The following is a 13,259-nucleotide window of genomic DNA, read 5'->3' on the forward strand; positions in this document are numbered from 1 at the left end:
TATAGTTGCAGAAGGAGCATGTGGTGAATTCACTTTGACCAATTGATTCATACAGTATTCCAAAGACGATGATGGATGCCAACGTGCTTCCTATTCATGTGACACCGGTTACAAAGCATTTGATGAAAAGTGGCGGGGAGTAGTAACCTGCCAACAGCCTGACTACAGGGTCGTCCACAGCTTCTGGCGTGTCCACAACCCAAGCTGGGCCAACATCAACACCCAGAGACAGCTCCCGTTCTGGCAGAACTCCAGGCGCAACAAGGGAAGACTCGACTAGTCCTCTCCCTCTGATTAGCAGAGCGAGGTATAACCACGTTATACAAAGCAGCTACCAACAAAAGATCTGCCTTTCTCAAAAAACTGCTCAAAAGACGGACAAACAGAAAAAGCAGACAAATCCAATGTCGCAGCCATAGCCAGTACAAACAGCACAACACACCCCACACACAAAGAAGGAAGGGGGGAGAAATAAATAACACCAACCAGAACCAAACACCAGAGAGAAGGGGCAAAACTAAAAGGAACAGGCTAAAAAGGAACTAACAGGAACCAGAGGAGAAACAGAGGACGAGCCCCCAATTGTTACGACCCCGTCTAGGCTGTGAGGCCATAACACTGAAAAAGAAATGCAAACGGCTAACTTAAACACACAAAATATATGCTGAAAATGCATTGTAATAAAAACAGGAGTTGGAATAATATCATAATAGCAGAAGGAAATAGTTAAAAATAACAGTCATAGAACTGACATTTATGGTATAACTCAATAAATGTAACTGTAGACTTATATGTAATGAGTCATAATTAACTCCACCCTTACCTTATATATATATATATATATATATGTATATATATATATATATATATATATATATATATATATATATATATATATATATATATATATATATATATATATATGATGTGATGTGATGTGACAGTATTTCCTGTGTGACATAACACGGCATACATTTGAATTTGCATGCTAATTTCTGCTTGACGATCATTATTCATATAATACTCAGGGGTTTAACTAATTCCAGTTTAACCGTGTCATCTCCTTAAAACTTGGGATGTCATTCATGATGGCAGGGACGCAATGTGATCAAGTCAGCATAGTGTTGTCAATTTCTTATTATTTTATATCATTATGATATCAGAGGAAATTATGTATTTGTTGTTTCTGAGGGAAAAAAGTTTCATATTAAACTTTCATATTAATATAATTTACTCTGATACTTCAAGGAAGAGTATCTGATTTGTTCACAGCATTCATTTGAACTCAAATTTAAATGATTATGCTAAATTATTAGTAAAAAGTAGTGACAGTACGTGAGGGAAATGTGTGGGGAGGCTAACATGTAAATGACTACTAATCAAGACCATTTTTGTTACCTATACAAACAGACAGTAATGCTGAATTAATTTTCTAAGAAACGTTCACAGCCATGTTATCCAGCTTTAATCGTGAACTTAAGAGATCTGATGATAGCAACACTAAGTGATTCTAAGTGATTCTCTAATTGGTTTCCAAGACGCTATGTAGCTAGCTATATTATAGCTGAATATGAATGGGTATTATTACAAACAGGTACATAGCAGTTATAAATTTGAAACTGCAAATGGAATTCCAAAATTTGCTTCTCAGTTCTGACTGGTCAGTTTCCATACCAAAGGTTGTAGGCTTTCAACCTCAATATTTTTTTGTTAGTGTTTTGTTTTTGTTTTTTAAATGTATCTATTGGTCCACCACCATCCCCCTCTTTAGAGGACTATTAAGACTTAATTTATACTTATGTATTGTTCATGAGGGAAGATACATAAGCGCAAATAAAGAAACAATAAAAAAATAAAATTTATTAATAACACCAGCAGTATAGTATGTACAGTTTGTATGACAGATGTTAAACATTGTTATACAGAGATAGAATTCTGTATTAGGGAGAGTTTGGATATGGAGAAAATTGTTTTGTGGTAGTTATGTAGCTTGGTATGGAACTGGGTATGGATTTGTGTACCTGCTTTTTCAGTGTTCATTTGGAGGCATGATTACTGTAGAATATTAATTACCAAGGTCCAGATTGAGTCATATTGAGTGGATTTGCCAATGCGGAACCATGCTCTACATTTCACCTAGCATGTTTTTACACCTAATTTAGATTTTCATCATAATCAAAATTATATCACTGATGATATACTGCAGTGGTTTGATTAATGTTCCAGTCTTTAATGATGATTTGGACTGATACACAAGAACACACAAACAATATATTTAAAATAAAATATAGTTTAATAATTGTAATAATCTTAATACAAGCGCTATTCATTATGATTTAATGTATGTGCAACATTAGATGCTTTATTATTATTGTTGTTGTTATTTAATGCAACACCACAAGCAAAGAGCTATGGGTCAGCTTCATTTGGAAGAAGGCAATAAGTATGTCAACAGATTCATATTCTGTATTATCTATTATGTATGTCTACAATGACAGAAGAAGAAACAGAACAACATTAAATACAGAAAAATCCAGTTTAAATGCAAGATTACGTTGTAAGAGTTTAACTCTTATGAGATTAAGAATGTATTAAGAAATACTCCTTTGTGAATTATCATGATGTGAATGCATCAGTAGGGTAGTGGGGGAATCAGGTTCCTGTCCGGTTGACTGGTTGTGCTCTGGTGATCCTCCCAGGATGGAGTGCACGCCAAATGCATCAGGTCTGTCTTTTCCGCAGAGCGGGTTTCAAGACAAACCATCACAAATTCATGGGGTTACACCGCTGACGCACAGAAGTCCACAGGAAAGCCCGGAAACGGGAGGGGGATGCTAAGAAGTTATCTTGCCCAGTGGGAACACAGAGTTTACAAATACTTGGAAAGATCATTCTCTACCACCTGAAATGGAAGAACAGCTATAGCTGCATAATTCTTGAGACAATTCCAACATCTCACTCTGTAAAAACAATCTGATATCATTTGGGTGAATTTGGGTGAAATCTACGAGTACATATGCAATCTTTAAGAGTATAAACAAATTTCTACAATAATTTATGGTGATTTTATGGAGGGTTTTTTGTTGTTGTCTGTTTTCTTACGCTGGGATTATTCAGTGGAGAATATCTCTTCACAACTTGGCCGTCTCGGTCAATGAGGAACTGCACAAATGTCACACACAAACATCAGTCACAACATCACAGCACCTTCTAAGCCAAAAGAGCAGACAAGCAGTGAATTTAAAAACAAGGAACCAGATAGAGAGATAAAATGTAATGGTTCTAAATTTCCATAAATAAATGTGAATAGGAGCTAAGGAAGGACATACCTTAGTGAAATTCCACTTGATGCCACTGGAAGGGATGGGAAAGTATATGTGTTTTACCATATGAATCACTACTAGTAATTATGTCAGCCATCATAATGCAGTTACAGAGAGGTAGTGACAGAAAAGTGACAGAAGAATTAAAGCATTAATCCTGCTTTGTCATGTCATGGTTATTGAGCCCTTTGTGAGAAGATATCTGACTTGGCATGTCCCCTTTTGCTGAGTGGGTGCTGAGATGCCAATGTGGCATTACAGCATGTCCATGCAGTGCCATCACCTGGAAAGTGAGTCTGTCCAGTGCCTACACCAAAACCACCCCAAACCCTGCCCGCAAATCAGATCTCTCCAGTATTCAGTTCTAACAACGTTCTCTTCGTCCAACCATAACATTGTACCTGAACCAAATATTCTTGTGGAAGTGAATAGAACCAAGATTGAGACAGCTTTATATTAATTATTACGGGAAATAAATGCTTCTGCTTGTATCACTAAATGGGAATAGTGCTGACTTACTTTCCCAGAAATCCTTTGCCATTAGGCTGTTCCTTTAGCTACTTCCATAGTGGATGTGCATTAGGTCCATTCACATTGATTTTGCTGAACATGTCAAACTGCACATTGTATGACTTCGCAAATTCTTTGATTTGTGCACTGGTGCCTGGTAGTTAAGGTTTTGTTGCTGTTTGCCTCTGTTGTGTTCTACATTTGTTGTGTTGTTCAAAAAGTAAAAGGTCAAAGTTCTTCAATATTCAAAGGCTTACCGAATTGTTCTGTAATGAGATCATTTAAGAAAAAAAGGTTCTAAGACATTAGGGTTAGGGTTAGAATAATCATATCACCATTTCTCTATAAGGAAGTAAAGTTTCTTTAAAATTTGTGTAATGCAATTCTGGTCATTACCTGAGCTCCCGTGTCACAGATTATTTCTACAGGATACAGGAAAAAATATGTATCTAAAAGAAAAATGATTATGTAAAAGTTCTGTCAGTTAATAGAAAAATATGTAAATTCTCTAGAACTGCTTAGAAAGATACTGTTAAATGTCTGTAATACAAGTCTGTTCTTTACCTGAACTCCAGAGATCTCCAGTGGGGGCAATCAGGCCATCTGGATCCTCCCTGTGTATTGGATGCTAGGGTTAGGGTTACAGAATATAGAAAACATGCATATTTTAGGAAGGAAATTTGAAAAAAGATTCTGTAAACATTATGACAGCATATAGAAAATAATATATAAATTCTCTAGAACTGCATAACCCATATAGGGTTAGGGTTACAGAATATAGAAATAAAAATATGTCAGTTCTCTTTAAGGACATAGAAAGATTCTGTAAAGGTTCTGACAGTGTGCAGAAAAAAATATTTTATCTACAAGGATATTAAAAGATTCAGTGTACAAGATAAAATATGTAAATTAGGTACAACTCCTTAGAAAGATTCTGTAACCAGAAAATGTGAAAAAAAAAAAAAAATCATTTCTAACCCTGATCTTAATCTGTTTAATTTCTTCATTTCAACACTTCCACTTGTGGGGGTTAGACATTTTTTGAATTGCATTTTTTATATTTAGTTTTTCCAAAGAAATACGTAATTTCTCTACTAAAGGTGATTAAAAAAGAAAGAAAGAAAGATTATGTAATTATGTAATATCCCATGATGTAATACCCCGAAAATTCCCGCTTCTGAATCTGCGGCTTCACAAGTTCACGTATTTTTTCCTTGGAACCTCACACTTAAAAGTCGCAGTTTATCGCGTCTCACGACCTATTTCGTTGTGTCAAGTGTATCGTGTAGCGTGTTAGCTTTGCGTGTGTGTGAAAGTACGGTACGCTACATCCAGAAGAACGGAGCGGCTATTAGACATACCGTTTCATCAAGTTTCCGTGAAACTGCTAAAAATGTATCCAACGTTAGGAATAAATACATCGTTAGGATGGAATCGGCCAGAAGAATCATCTACGTTTACCTGTACAATTTTAAAGGGTGATGTAAATTATAACATCAATTTTTAAATGAACTTGAAGTGTTTTGGGGAGATATTTAAGGTTTAACATATGAAGATAGGTCCTTTTAGGCCTTTATTAGTTGTCCGTCCAAAATTCGCATTTTTGGACAGGCAACGAACATATTCAAAATTCGCGGTGGGGTCTAGGAACGTAACCCCCGCAAACCTTGGGGTACTACTGTAATTCCTCTACCTGTGGTAGCAGTCCCTAGTTATTGCAATTTGTCACATAAACATTACCAGAGTTCTGATGCTGAAAATGTTTAGATTTTTGCCTTTTTCCGATTCCTCAGGCATGGGCTGCTACTGTTGATGGTGGTGCTCCTTATGCTGCTGTCAACAGTAGCACTGAAGATCTTTCCAAGTGATCCCACAACTGTTCATAAGGCAATTGGGAGCAGGGTTATTCTTGGATGCCATTTTACCTGGGAAGATATGGATCACGGACCTCTGGAGATAGAATGGACACTTAAATTTGACCTTCATAAGTAAGATCCTACCATCCTTCTTTATACCTCTGATAAATTATATTCTAACTTCTATTTCCCTTGATGGACAGAGTTTACTTTAACTCTTCGGATCCAAGTCAAGCAGATACATCGGTTATCAATGAGGGGCTCAAGAGGTCAGATGCAGGGACCTACAAGTGTCAGGTGAAGATGGTTCCAGGTATTGAACACCGGAGCCAAAATCTTCATCTCATAGCGGCTCCATCGTTGCCAATCTGCACTGTTGAGGGGACAACTTATATAGGGTTAGATGTGTTTCTTAAAGTGTCAATCAAATGGAACAAGACGAGACGATTTTCTACTCCTGGAACAGTACAGATGGACAGAAAATGCACGAGAACATTCCAGCAAAAACCTTCCCAACTCCCCAGTCTAGTCACGCCTCCTCATCATGGATAGGTCAGTGACAATGTCACTCAGTCTTAGCAGCCACCTAATTGCTTGACTTGGTGAAAGGCTGGCAGTACCCAACAGCTGACAATGTTATCTGTAACAAATAAAAACACTTCAGTTGTGAGTAATGTAAATTAGCTGATGCTTCATAAGTCATGGAACATTTATATATTAGAAAAAAATATATTAAAAATGATTAATACCAGACTATTCTAAAAATATTCAAATCCAAAGTATTTGTCATAGATAGTCATCCAGTTTTTCATCATCATTTAAGTACAAGTAAAAATGTAGTGCACAGAAAAGACACGCCTTTTATTGAAATCAATGGTTTAGCATCTGTTTTTATAATATTTCCGAGCTGGCAATGAGCCACCAAATTATGCAGAAACAACGCATATAAAAATGTAAAGGCAAGTACAACAAAAATGTTTCTGAAAGGTTAGATAAGAATATAAAAGTATGTACAAGGTCAGTTTAATTATGAAAAATAATGTTATATACATATATATATATATATATACACACGCACACACAGAGACCAGCAGCTGGATGGCAACAAGAAGGTCTACAATATCTTCCTGCTTTGCTTTCTGAAGAACTGTTTAAGTACAAAACTGTTTCAAGAACAATCAAACAAAGACATGATACAAAAGAAAGAATTCATGAAATTAAATTAAAAGTTATCTCTAGTCTTACTCTCCAACAATATAGAGCTTACAGAATTATAGGGAATTTATAAAGTCGGTGACACAGCTTGGCTAGCTAGCTTTTAGTGGTTAGAATAACACGTACAGTTAAGCACACATGCATAGTGTACAATCAAGTAAAGACTTCTCAAACATACCTTGCCATTGACTTGGATTTCTGGGGAGTGGCTTGCAGAAGGATGTTTCCATTTTGTGAGACATTCATCCTCTGTTTGACTTTGGTGCTCTGGGTGTCCATTTTGTACTTTCGTATTGTAAGGTGGTAAACGTTGCATATACGGTCTGAGGCCCTGGGAAGCGTTCTTACCCCCTAGTGGGGGCAAAACACCAAATTAAGTACACGCACCAGCATCAAGGCTTGAATTACTCCGTGTACTAATGACATCCTGGAAATACCCACCATTGCACGTCCTTCATCCTGTACCAAAATCACCAAAATAAACATGCTTTGGTAAAGATGCTGCCTCCTTTGTCAGCCACCTTGTCCCCAGCTTTCTCTCTGTAGATCTGGAGCAGGTCCAAGAGTCTGTCCACAGAGTCCTCCACCTCAAACCGTATCTATGGTTTTGTTGTACTACAGCAAACGGCAAAGCAGTCACACAAGAGACTTGAGACAAACAGAACTCTTCTGACCACATGAAATACAAATGTTTGCATTTGTAATTCAATCAAACAATGACCTATGCATGCAACATTAAGCATAGCATGCAAGGACAAAGCAGAAAACTAAACAGCAGAAAAATATATATAAAATGCAGATCTTTGCTGGCAACAGCACAAGATGCTGCGGATGAATACTGTATATTAGGACATGATCACGTACCTTTGATAAATTGAAAAGAACTTGGATTGCCAAGGTGATGATCTCCATGGAAGGAACACTGCGGTCGCAGCTCCTTATCAGGGTGAAGACGGTGCATGTGGCTCCACTGTTCACAAGGCGCTCACAACACCCTGGTGAAAGTCTGGTTGCAGTCTCTTTAATCACAATCACAACAAAGATGTTGTTTGATGCTCTCACCTTGAAACGACAGTCATGTTTGTGTATTCTGCCCATGGTTCTATTACCTGAATTCTTTAAGGCCATAAGAATGTGGGTATAATTGTGATATTCCAGAAGGTAACTCAGGGCAGTCTTGGTCTTGTGATACAGCTTGTCTTCTTTGGCTTTCCTGTTGACTTTCCTGAGGCAATGTCGGATGGAAATGACCTTGGAGGTATCATGGAATTTTCTTGAGCTATGACCTCTCCAAAGGGTCTAAAGATATCATAAATGTCATTGTTGCATGATATTACAGCTTCTTACAAAAGCATATTGTTAAATTCTGTGTTTTCCCCTGTTCTATTGAAATTCAAGCAGGACATCTCACTGTAATTTCACCATTTGGCAGGACACACTAGCTTGTTTTTGATTACTCACCATCAACTTTCTAGACTATCTATCCCCATTTCTCATCTGTCTATAACACCCTCACCTAGAACTGTATAAAGAGTTTGGCAGGCTCTCTGATCACCAGAGAATGATGCAGTGCCTCATCATGTGCTCTCTGTTGGCCAAGTGTTGTCAAAGTTTACTGTGATGTTTCCAAGGTAATTGACACAGCAACCATCTGCAATCTAACTATGTAATTTAAGGCAACCAGAGAGTCACCAAATAAATTTTAAAAAACGCAAAACAGACATCCAAGAAAGTTATTTCCCTGCCTGCGCCTTTATAATTCCATGCCGAAACTTTTCTTTCCTGCGTCTCAGAAGGAATCTTCTGGCCATGTGCTGGATAACAGTGGCAGCTTGACTGCGGCGGTGAAACCAAGCCACTCTCTGTACCTTGATGATGCTCTCTCTTTGCTCAAGGTATTGCTTTCTTTGAAGCTTCGCCCTGACCCAATGCTGGATCAACACAAACAAGGCAGAGAGGTGGGCATTTTAGATGGTATAGTAGCATGTCAGGTCTTTATGTTGGGCTTACTTGTTAGTTGTAAATAAATACAAGATCAGTAAAATAGCTTAGAATGTGATATATATATTGGTTGTGTCAGATTTGAGTCAGGTTGTCCAGTCTCAAAAGGCAGCTTCCATGCTTAAATTGAGAATAGTATACTTTTTCCTCCGAAGGCACATCCATGGCCAAACTACCAGTCCCCTGTACTACACCATCCATGAAAAGGTAAAGATTACCTGGTTAGCAGGTACATAGTCATTATTGAATAAAGCTCAGATGTTTGAACACTGCTGTTTGAGTCTATACTGCTGTGAAGACAGAGCATCGGGGCACTTGGACATGCTCATTTTCTGTTGGACATGTTCATTTCATCACACTGCCAAAGCCTTAGCATTAGAATCGCCCGAGTGTGGAAAGAGTTCTGTACCTGGATGTACAGGACGGAGGAGAATTGCCTCCGGGCTGCTGTCAGTGCCCAGTGAGCTCGCAGGGCCCTCTGGATCCTCACCGCACAGAGATGCACTGAACCGCCGACGCACCACAAGCGTGTGCAGCTTCCTATGCCTGGAGACAGGGGTGATGAGAGTAATGCAAAGTTAGAGCTGAAAGGGCATTTTCAGCCATTGAATCTTATGCAGTCCAGTTGCACTTGTGATTGCACTGAAGGAGTGTAATATAAATGTTCAGGTTGTATAAAACAGTGGAGGTCAGGGAGTCTGTTACCTAAACAAACAAAGCTCAATTGAGGACAGGCTCAAGGACTGCTGGGGTCATTAGTGTTAAAGATGACATGCCATGGCTTTGACTTCAATCATGTTCAATCATGTTTACGTGACTGACAATATGAATGGTCACCACCCTCTTTTTAGAAGCTTGTTCTCCCTAGAATGTTGGTCAAAAACAGGCTGCAGTGGCAATATCAAGCACAGCCTGGCAATAGCCAACAGATGCGCTGCCCATCATCAATGCAAAACTGTTAGAGTAAAGGAGCAACTACAAAAACAGGTAGAAACGCACGTTTCAGATTTAGACGTTTAACCTGGCTAGAGATGTCTCAGAAACAGTATAAAATATTTATTAAATTGTTCTACAAACATATGATGTTGACCAGTTGGGAAGTGATGCTTGCCAACAGTGATTTCACAACAAAGGTTCTCTTTTCCAATGTATGTAATGGTCATAGATACAGAAAATTGACTGCGGAGTACTTATGCGTTGCCTTGCGAGCTGGCCACGGCAGAAGGCCTGCAGAGTGACGGCGTCAGTAACCCACCTCCTCTGACACTCCTGCTTCACTCTGGCCAGCAGGAATGCTCGTAATCTCTCCTGGAGAATGCCCACTGCCCACCACTGTCCTCGGAATGCACGTCTGTGCTTGTGCATTTGTAAAGCAGCCTGAATGACGGTGGCAACGTTGTGCATCGCTGTTATATTCTGACGTATGCAGTGCCATCTGAAAGCTGCCTGAATGAGAATAGCACGCCTAAGCCTCACATATTCCTCATGGTCATTCGTCGCCTGAATATATAACCTGTAATGTTTCTGTATGATAACGGCAGACAGCCTCATGACCTGGAACTTGGTCCATGCCTTCTGAAAGCAACCTGAATCAGAGTAACTGCTTGCTGCTGAAGAGCAATTTCTCTCCTGACCTTCTGACCTCTGTAGCAGGCTTGTAGGAGAACCGCAGCATGGCACAGTCTCAGGAAGTGCTCCCTCTGCTGGCGGGCATAAAGTGTGGCACAGTGTTTTTGCTGAATGGCAACAGCAGTATATTTCATGCATAAATACTACATCTGGGCACAGTGGGCCCAGAACAGTGGCAGCCTGATGCTTTTGGCTCAAAGAGTGGCTGGCTTTCATACCACGGAACGCTGCTTGTAAAAGCACAGCAGACCGCTGCATCCCCTGTAAGTACAACTTGGCCTTCCTCATCAGTGTGTCTGCTCAGTGCTGAATAGTCCTGGCTGCCCACAGTAGCCTCTGTTAGTCTTGTTTGTTGATTTGCTTCCTGATGTGGGACGGAATGATTACTGCAACCTTCCTTTGTTGTTCACAGAGAAGACATTATGAATGAAGAGAAATTCAGCCACAGAACAGGGCGGTGGAAGGGAGCTCAGCGATACAAGCTACCAGATGGAGCCATCTGAAAATTACTCCTCTCATCCTCAAGAAGCACCTTGAAATCCACTGATGGTGACTCATTAGCTAAGACATTAGCTAAGAATTGTTACATTTTTAAAAGGCAGTGCAACTTCCTACCATAATCTACTCACATAAAACATACATATAATCAGTATACATGTCCTCCTAATGCAGGTCATAAATAATGGGGAGAAATGTTACCATTTTGCTCCATTGCAAAGGAGCAGTCTGAGTCACTGGAGATGTTTAGTTTCACTTTGCCCTGATAGCCACACTTGATGGTCTGGGTGGTTTCCTGGTGAATGTCCTCAGCCGGCAGGCGGCTTGGATGGTAGTGATGAATCAGACAGCAAAGAATTCTGCCACCCGAGAAAGCAACTGTGACATTTTCAGCTTAGAGAGGAATCAAAGACACAGGCTCCATTAACCTCGATTCCAGCCACAATAAACTGTAGTAAATCAATGAAACATTATTGGTGCTTGAGGGGGAAAAGAAAAATCACCCCCAAAATAAACATACACACACAAACAACCACCACCCACCTTTAAACTGTAAAATTCACAGACAGAGTTGACCCAGTCCAGGAGCAGATGTATTTTCTCTCTGGGATGTTGAAATGTTGGCATTTCTTTTGTGCAACTCACAACACATTTATCAGCCCTCAAACAACACCAACATCTGTTTTGTTTTCCATGTTTTCCCGAGGACGCAGATTTCCTCTTTGAGTTGTTCCACATCAAGCTAAATGATGTCAACCTAAATGATGAATTATTGCTATTTGATCCATATAAAAAGAAAGAAGCCTGCCTGCTTATTTAAATCACTGCAGTGCAGGGTGCAGTCTGTTACTGTGGCAGTCAAATGGACGGTCACCCATGTCAACAGAAATAAATGTTTACAAGATAATTACGGTATGTACAGAGCAGAGTTCATCATGGTAGTTAATATCATCAGCATTACAATTTGGAACTATTAATATTAATATTAATTAATATTAAAATTAATAGTTAATAGTAAAATTTATGTTCAAACTATTAATATTAATATTTTAAAAAGTACAATTTTAAATTATTCCACAATAATTAAATACAAGCAATAACATGACTTATCTCTCCATGAGGCTTAGATGTGAAACCTTATAGCTGAATTATATTAGCAATATTGTATATTATGACAATTCTAATCAATTTTTTAAATGAAATTATCATCCAAGTTTAGAATACAGTATATAAATGCTGAATCGATGTAAATCTAATGGGTAATGACCAAATCAATTTTACACTGTTGTGAATTTATAAACAAAATCAGAGCACACAAAGGATGTAAATCAGAATAAGACAAAATACTTGAAAGTTAAAAACGATTTTCCACAGTAGATTAAGGGTCTTCTCGCTGAGTCCATCTACTATGTCTCTGGCATCGGTGACTGTCCCTAAAATGATTCCAACATTTTATGGCTCATCTAAAACCTCCCACAGAAGGGAACACTGATGCATGTGTACAGGGCACATGGATGATGATCTTGAGTGTTCTAGTATCGTGCTCATCAGACAGGCCATTCCCCTAACCGCCATCAACATGTATACGAAACCAAAGCACTCAATCCCATGTCCCTTCCACTAAAGGTCAAGTGGACCTTCTGACCTAGAATTAAGGCAAATCTCTTGTATCATAGCAAAGAACAACCTAGGATCAAATAAACATATACTGAAGACAAACATTGAAGCGCCTTTTAAAGCTACGCTAAGCGAACGCCGCATCTCAGGTCAACGGCGAGCTTCTGCACGGCGAAGCTGAACTCAGCCAGGGGCGTCTGGCTGTGGGACACAGCGAGACCTAGAAGAGCAAGGTGGAGTGGGAGATTGCCCTCACCACTGAGAAAGTCCCGCGAGAACGCCAGCAGGATATCTTTACTCGTCTGAGGGACCACCATGAAACGATGGAAATCAAAATCAATTCCATGTTAAATTGTGATAGAAATGTAAGAATGAGACGAAACAGATTTAGCACAAACACTAAATCTGACTATAAATACAAGAATGGGAAACAGAGATACAATTAACAACAAACTGTTATGTTCACATGTTTTATTTGGGTGTGAGTCTGTAAAACAATGTGGAATAAGAGCAAAAAATATTTGGCCTTTGGAAGGTTAGTGACTGATAATCACATATACCCTATTTCAAAGTCTCTTCTACCTTTGGCATAATATAGTTTAGCATTTAT

General features: G+C 39.0%; 2 long non-coding RNA genes and 1 pseudogene across 2 annotated transcripts; all 3 read right to left on the minus strand.

The window, feature by feature from the left end:
• Nucleotides 1-2,274: 2,274 nt before the first annotated feature.
• LOC145653881 (uncharacterized) lies at nt 2,275-3,985 on the minus strand. Its single transcript, XR_014120121.1, has 4 exons — nt 3,843-3,985; nt 3,330-3,354; nt 3,103-3,162; nt 2,275-2,902 (listed from the first exon to the last, which is right to left on the minus strand). It is a non-coding gene; the product is annotated as an uncharacterized LOC145653881 (long non-coding RNA).
• A 2,957-nt stretch (nt 3,986-6,942) lies between these two features.
• LOC145653877 (abnormal spindle-like microcephaly-associated protein homolog) lies at nt 6,943-8,199 on the minus strand (annotated as a pseudogene).
• Nucleotides 8,200-8,755: 556 nt separating this feature from the next.
• Nucleotides 8,756-11,788, minus strand: LOC145653891 (uncharacterized). Its single transcript, XR_014120132.1, has 4 exons — nt 11,576-11,788; nt 11,234-11,425; nt 9,315-9,451; nt 8,756-8,835 (listed from the first exon to the last, which is right to left on the minus strand). It is a non-coding gene; the product is annotated as an uncharacterized LOC145653891 (long non-coding RNA).
• Nucleotides 11,789-13,259: the final 1,471 nt, after the last annotated feature.

The sequence above is a fragment of the Electrophorus electricus genome, chromosome 26, assembly GCF_041902795.1.
Source record: "Electrophorus electricus isolate QZ-2024a chromosome 26, ASM4190279v1, whole genome shotgun sequence".
Classification (NCBI taxonomy): domain Eukaryota; kingdom Metazoa; phylum Chordata; class Actinopteri; order Gymnotiformes; family Gymnotidae; genus Electrophorus; species Electrophorus electricus.